Genomic DNA, 8,511 nt, shown 5'->3' on the forward strand with positions numbered 1-8,511 from the left:
TGTGAATGTATGCAAAAATGTATGGCATATGGCTGTCTAACAGAAGTTAAATTCATTCCTCACTTATTCTGACAATGTACTTAACCCCAAATAAAAGAACCCAATAAAAAGAGTTGTTAAATAATAGTGAAGTCACGTTGTAATAACAATAACTCATCTCTCTCGAGTTTTCTTTTTGAGCTTTGCTAAAAGCCACTGTGTCAAGTGTCCATCTGGTGTTGCCGTCCGGAGTTGTCCAACATGGCGGACCCTCTCGCACATGCGCAGAACCGATCGGGCAGGGTGACGGATCGGGTAGTGGTGTGTGTCGAGGAGGATAGAGACGCGTTCTAAAACCAGGAAGTAAGCTGCGCATGGCTTCCCTCCACAAAAAAGCAATGAGATTTCTCCATAGGATTTTAGAAAATAGCTCAAAATAAGATCTGTGGGAAACAAACCTGTTAGATAAATGCACGTTTTGTTCAGCCGCATAATATCCACATGTCTACCCTACTTTAATCTTTTTCTAATCATAAATCCATCATTTAGATTTATGATAGACTTTTGAAACTACAAGAAGATAAGGAGGACTTTTACAAAAAAGTAATAGAGATTTTTGTCCAGAAGGATAGGCAAATGGACTTCATCTTCAAGTCAAGGTAAGACCACCATTTTATTGAAAATGGGATCTTACTAAGAGAGAACAATTCAATATTTAAATGATAAAATTACGTTTTTGGGGTAAACCTTTTGTTGAACTGTCTGTTTAAAATGAATGTAAGCATCAGACTAAAAAAGCTTTTGAAAATAATATTATATTTTGATTTAGGTCAAAATATAATATCTGTAAACCTGAAGAGTCAGTGCCAGTGCCTCAACAGCCTGAACCTCACTGCAGAAGCTTATATATAGACATCTGAGTTTTTTGTGCCCCACCACTTTTGTAGAAACGCCACTGCTAATAAAGGACTGGCTTATCTAAAGCCAGTTGAGTAGCACTTGAAATGTTTTAGCTCTATGAAACCTGATGTACCAATATGATTCTGTTTTCTTCAAGTTTGTATCTTGTTGGTCGAACGCACTTATTGTAAGTCGCTTTGGATAAAAGCGTCAGCTAAATGCAATGTAATATAAAAAAGAACACCCCAACTGTCCTTGTGCTTTTAATATGTTCCACAGAAGGGTTAGTGTGACTGATGAGGACATCAGAAACAACCTTGATCTCTATATCAAATGGCATGAAATTTCCCCCTTACCAATAACACAATGAGACACATGCCTTACCTAAAACTACACAAAGGCGCCAGCCATCAATAATATTGAATTACTTTTTATATGCTTTTGAAACAGTATGTAACATGATAAAAGAGGCCGGTGTTTACCCATGAAAGGGGTGGTCAGGGCTGTCTTTAAAGCACATTATAGTGTGAACGTACGGGTGTGTGTTGGTGTGTCCAAGGTCTGTCGTGATTGATGTTCCTTCAGAGGCCTCGGGCATGGGGGACTGCAGATATGACCTCTGTGGAGGGGAGTGGATCAGCAGCTCTGCCATGACTGACTGCCTACCTAGAGGAACATTCGAGATGCCTCCTCTGACCTTCTCCTGCCGGGAAACACAAGGGATACTTCGTATGTGGAGGGCAGCCGTGTGTGCAATCACACATGACCAGAAGGGTAATGGACTGATAACTGAAATGCAACATTCCCCGTTCTCTGAATATAAGTATCTCGATGTAAACAATCACAGCAGAGAATTCCCCATGTGATGTAATCCTAACCCATTCATGCCGGTACATGTTGGGATCTACCCTTGAGACACACACACTCATAGATGAATAAAGCATTCAGAGATTGTCAATAACCCTGGAAGAGACAGGCAAATTCATCAGGAAGATTAACAATCGAATCACTAATTTACTCACACACACACCTTGAGCATGTGTGTGTAAATGAGACACACATGACAGCATCCCCAAGGTCAGTTGGTGTGTGTGACATTAGATAACTTCATAAGTTGTGATCTGCCTTTCCCCGTGTGATACTGGGGTGGGGAGATAGTGAAGAAAGTGTTAACAAAGGGAAACACGCACACGACTGGGGTCGAGGTCCTAAATCTTCATCAGCAGTGCCACCTCGCCTGAGTATTGGAGCAGAAAAACCCACTGACGAATGGCTCTGTAATAGAGAGAGTGTGTAGAAAAGGCAAAAGTGTGTGCGTGTGCATGTGTGTGTGTGCATTCATCTGTATGAGGATGTAGGTTAGTACCGATGTTCCTGCAGGGATTAGCTTAAAACCAATCAGGGCAGCATGGTGTGATTAACCCCAGTGTGATTAAACAAAGTAGGGACATGCACAACCACAAAGTAAACATCGTCCAAGCATGGCCGTAATTCATACTGGTCCTCTCACGCACATATACTTCCTAAAAGTACAATGAAGTACAAATTAAGAAAAAAGTATATTAAAGTGCACTTTTTATAAGAGTACTTATAAAAAGTATTTAATTTATACATTTTGCTCTCATGTTTACATTTAATATTATAAATAATATATGCATGTCTGAAGACAATATATGTATGCAAGAGAAGAATGCATGTATGTGTGAGAGAAAGTATAGTGGAAACGGAAGGAGTATGGTTGAAACGGTCATTATCGCGCTGTGATTGGCTCAGAATGTCGAGCAGGGCGGGCTCATGTTCAGAACTTCGGATTCAAATCAACATGATAGAGGGAGATGAATCCGTGTATCTTCGGACCATTTGTTTTTCTTTATTAAAGTAAACTGAAGAGCGTATGCGAGGCGTTTTTGCACCTTACTAAATGGTCTAATGGTCATTGGAGTGAGGGGCGCAAAACTCGCGGAAGTGATTTCAAAACAATAGCACTCGTTTGCTTGGAATGGTGATAATATTATTAACAAGGTGAATTTAGCGATCACAACGAAAACTGCCAAGACACACATTGAGCACAGAAAATGAATGTTATTAAGGGCTGTACATATAATACATCCGCCTTTCCGCCAGCTTCAACATGATCTGTAGAAATAACATTGAGAATCAGTTTTAATGTTATACCATAGTAATTAATGCTGCAAAGCTGGGTAGTTTGAGCTTGGCGCCATCGAATAAGACGTATATTTACCTTCTTTCTCCTACGGAATCGTCGTTGAAGTTGATCATGATTGTAAAGAACTTTTGAATGTATCATGTAACGACTGTAAAGTTGGTAGTAAAGTCGTCCCATTTCTTCCATTTCGTTTCGACAGAGCAAAACCAAAACGAGTAGCGCTTCAATACAATCGGCCATTGTTGGTGTTGTCGATATGAGGGGGTTCTGCGCGGTTAGGCTTTATGAAGCAGGCATGTAAACGGTTACGTCATGACGCAAACGATGACGCAATGACGCAGCACCAGTCGGGCTCTGAGTGGTGTGAACAGAGCGGGAGCTGAACCGAAGAACCGGTTCCGAACCAGAAAAGCTCTAGCACGGAGCTAGAACGGGAAAAGCCTTGGTGGGAAAGGGGCATTTGATGAGGGATAAAAAGACAATTCTACCATTAGTTCTTAATGATATTGATACTGCTGGACTCAGTAGTCTTACACCTATACTACCACAATACAATGAAGTAGCCTACTTCTAGTGTGTTTGTTGTTGTTGTTGAAATCCTCTGTCAATGTCCCCCCCTGAGAACAAAATCAAGCCACTTCTGCTAAGTTTGATTAGGGAAAAAATTATTTCTTTGCCATTAGTTCTTCGTGAGATTGACACTGTTGGACTCAGTACTAGTAAAACTACTCCCACAAATACTATGAAGTACTTTTACTGTGTACTTTGAGTAATCCTGTCAATGTCCCTTCCTGAGTACAAGAATGCATGTTTCTCTACTATTTTGAATAAGCGTTTAAACACCTTTCTTCATGAGACTTATATTGTTGTGCAGAGTATTTTAAGAGGATGGTAGACATGATATCAGCACTAGTACTCCAGCAGCAGCATTTTACACCATCGAAAGTCTTTAGAGACTGGCCTGGATAGCTGGTCACTCTTGTTGGCCTCTTATGACAATGCTGTCTTTTAATATATGATTATTTCTCTGCTCCTAGTTAATTCCTCGCAGAATCTTCCATCAGTCCCAGTCATTGCATGTCAGTCAACAGAGCTTCGAAAAATGTGTCCAATTTAACAAAATGTTTTTTTGTGAGTGAAGGCCAGAGCTAAATTATAGATTGTTTGATTGTGTGAGAGAAAATAAATCCACATCCTCCTCATTAAACATATTTTATTTCCTTTTCCATGTTATACTTATAACTACACAACATTTGCATGTTGAACTACATGCTGGATATCTTCCCCAGCCTCAAGGAAATACAATAAAATAAATGGATTCATTATTTTTTTTAATTGATAAAAATGTATACATTAATAATGTTGTGTGCAAACATTTCAAATTTAAATACAAAAAGGAAATTATTTTCTCACAAAAACCTTTCTAAATAGTAAATTATTAAAAAGGGTTTAGTCAACCATTACGCCCAGGTCTAGGGGAACCTAGAAGCAGCACAAAATTGCACTCTCCCCACTCCCAAGAAATGGACAATGAGACAGAAAATGCCTTTGGTAATTTTAATTATCTGTTTCTTTTTTAACAGGAGGCGATTCAAGCAAAAGAAAAGGGTTTCGCACTCCTGGGCAAATTAAAGTGTGTCTTTCAAGACAGGTTTAGTTTTAGACGGATTAGTTTAGCTTTCCAAGATACAAAAATGTACAAAAGGACCGGTAATCGGTAGATTTAAACACACAGCACAACAGATCAGATTTTCAACAACAGTTGCGGAGTTGGGAATAGGAGAGGTCGATGGGAGAGAGGCATAGGAACTGCATGGCTGCAGCTTAAATGCTCCTGCTTCCTCAGGTAGTCCAATCAGCAAACGGGCACCACCTGGAGGAGGAGGGGAAAATATCCGCACACACATGACATAACGACACAGGGTCGTAACACAATATAAGTTCTATTTCGTATATGGCTTCGCCCTCTAAGGCTATCGCTATTGGGTAATCCCCTGCACACCTGCACAGCACTGAAACACTTGTAGTCCACGCCCACCCGCGGGCTCCCTTCCGGTATAAATAGGAAGATGGGAGGTTAACATGAGTAACAATTGTGTCAGAGATTGTCCCTCATGTGGCTCTGGGTACATAATGCTGGTTTCCCGGCCACCCCTTCTCTGGAGCCGAGCCTGACAGCGTTTTTTGGGGTAAGACAGGCCAACATGATCAGCGGACGGCGCCCTACGTTGGCCGCCCCCAGAGATCAGTATGTCGCCCGCCAGGCCGACCGGGTGCCCCAGTGTGCCTTTCAGGCGTCGGCGGCGGCAAATAACATCGCGCTGCTCTCCATTTCGGTGGTGACTCTGTTAGAGCGGTCCACCACCTTGGCCTCGGAGGAGGCAGAGGAGATCAGCAAGGCGGCCAGCACGGCGCTCACTCAGTGTGCATGTCCGTCGCTATCTCCAGTCCCAGGCAAGGATCTCGCCGTGGGATTATGTTTATGTTTATTAAGGATCCCCATTAGCTTTTGCTCTCGACAAAAGCTACTCTTCCTGGGGTCCGACACTTAAAACAATACAACAATAACCCAACAATAATAATAATACAGCAACATGTAGGACATAAGTCCTGACATCATTAACAACATTAAAAACATCACCAATATCATCAACAACATGCGATCAAATTAAATTAGGGTTCACAGCTCATAAGGGTACATGGTCATTAGTAGATGGCCCTTCAATCTCTTCTTGAAAGAGGCTCTGGATTATATTTCAGCAAGGTAGTTTGGCAATGAGTTCCATTCCTTTATAGCTCTATAAGACACAGAAGATTTCAGAAGATTTGTCCTGGGTTTAGGTGCCAGTAGATCAGTAGCCTGATGTAGCTTGTCTAGTCTTATGGTCATGCTCGTCTCCCTCTTCGGACCCCAGTTCCACGCCATGGTGGAATCAGTGAAGACGGCCACAGAACAGGCGGACGACATTCGCCAGCACGTCAGCTGGCTCCAGCCTGCTGAGCGCCCTCAGTGGCACCAACGCCTGCAGCATCCACAAGACACTCAGTAGCCTACAGGGTGTGTCAGAGAGGAATAGGAGATATCCCTCAAATAAAATTGAATAAATGAACAGGGGGAAGACCAAGATGCAGCAGTGCAAATGTCTTCCACCGACATTCCTCTGTGCAAAGCCGTGGAGGAGGAAATTCCTCTGGTGGAGTGCACACTGATGTTTACCGGGGGATCCACCCCAGAGGAGACATACGCCCTTTCTTCAGGGCATAAGAGAGGAAGAGGAACAAACACTCAGATCATTCCCTGAATTAATGCAAACCTCATGTCAACCAGAAACTCTGCTCTTTAGGCCCTTTTAAGATTAACTTCCTACCTTTATTGAGAATTTGAGCTTCTTGAAACCTAAACATTTGAACACCTTTCCATTGCCTGTGGCAGATGTTGGTGCTATTCGTGCAAGAGTTTGCCTAAAAACCACATACTTTTCTTTGTTTATCGGTTTGTTTTCTATTAAAAACCCATTCATCAACCTACTAACAGTTCGACAATCAAAGAGGTTGTAAACAAACCCCCGATTGGACCTACTTATTTGGAAGAGAAAACAAGAGCGAACAATAAAATGACTCGTCTTTGTCAGTACTGTTTACATACAAACTTTCTAGGTCAATTTTGGACTACACTACTTGCCATACAGTAGTTCTGCATGTGGAGTTTTCCCATGCTATTAGGGATTGCTTAAAACATTTTTGATAGACTTTTATGATGTCATAGAAATCAGTGCCCACATGGTTGTCTTCACAGACTTTAGAATGTGTAATAGAGACAGGTCCTCTTCGAACAGGTGCTTTTTCACTTCTGTGCACATTGGCCCATTATCTGATATCAACCCCAACATTAGTGGGGTCCTAATTTCAAAAATCAGATGTGGAACGATGTAGGAAGAACCAAATGATTATCGACTGTATCTGCCCTTTTAACACAAGATGCATCAACCGTCCATATTTGAAAACTGGGGGTGTGTGAGATGCCAATATTTAATTCCACCCAACAAGAGTAGAAAACACGGAGTGGACAGATTGTGTTGTATCTCCAATGTTATGGTCTTAGCTTCAAAGGAGTCCGATCCATAGTTCTCAATCCAACTTCAAGTGTTCGACCCAATCCCTGCTTTGGCAATGGAACATGATTCCATATATAGATCTCGATCCATTGTTTCTAGTTATTTCTTCGGCCTCAACCTTTGCTGTAATTGGCATTTTGTTATTGACAACTTTTCTTTGATTTATTTGCATTCATGATAGCACCCCTTTGACTTTCCTTTGCTCTTTCTCTCCAACACATGTTGATCTACGGCAGCGTCGCCCTCGGCTATGGCTGAGAGGTGGTGAGCCGTGACAAATAACTTTACAAGTGATTAAGGAAATAATTGATTGATGGGTTGATTGATCCAGTCATTGACCTCTAATTAAAACGGATGCTCACCCAGAGGCAAAACACCTTGTAGTAAAAAAAATACACCAGCGTCATTTGGAATCCATTAAAGATCTTAACATATACGTCACCACTACCTAATGCATACTGCAGGACAACACGGAGAGACAGAGTAGGAACAAAAAAGAGGGAGAGAGAGGATCCCTACATTAATCTGTTAAGGGAGGACATCCTCTATCAGAGAGAGGCAGAGGAGAGGAGAGCAGCAGAGGCCCGAGAAAGGTCCGAAAGGTTGTTTGCTCTCTTAGAGCGTTTTGCCCCAACATAAAAAATTGCATAGAAATTGTATGAGAATGAACCTTGTTTTGAATTTGCCTCTTTTGTTGATTTTGTTTTATGCTACAATGTGCACCAATATGTGTAAAAAAGGTTTGCAGTCATCAAGTATGATATAGGAATATATATATATTATTCAGAATCAGAAACAGGTTTATTGCCAGGTAGGTTCACACGTACAAGGAATTTGACTTGATGTCATGGTGCATACATAAAATATAAAACGAAAATTATTACACAGATAGCGAACTATAATAACAACACTTTAAACAAATATAGATAGATAGCAATACAATAAAGTGAAGCAGTAATTTCCTGTGAAATATGTGCAGTCAGCAATATTTGAACATTGTGTGCATTAATGTAATGCGTATAGAGTCTGTGTTGTGGCTGAGGTAAAGTGTCAGTGGGGGGGCCCAGGCCTTGTCTAAGAGGCCAGTAGCGGAGGGGAATAAACTGTTCAGGTGGAGAGAGGTTTTGGTCCTGATGGAGCGCAATCAATCAATGTTTATTTATATAGCCCAATATGACAAATGTTACATTTGTCTCAGTGGTCTTCACAGTTTGTACAGAATATCAGTATGACAATACGAAACCCTCTGTCCTTAGACCCTCACATCGTACAAGGAAAAACTTCTGGAGAAAACCCACAGTTTAAAGGGAAAAATGGGAGAAACCTCAGGGAGAGCAACAGAGGAGGGAT

This window comes from Pseudochaenichthys georgianus, chromosome 18 (assembly GCF_902827115.2).
Source record: "Pseudochaenichthys georgianus chromosome 18, fPseGeo1.2, whole genome shotgun sequence".
In the NCBI taxonomy this organism is placed as follows: Eukaryota; Metazoa; Chordata; class Actinopteri; order Perciformes; family Channichthyidae; genus Pseudochaenichthys; species Pseudochaenichthys georgianus.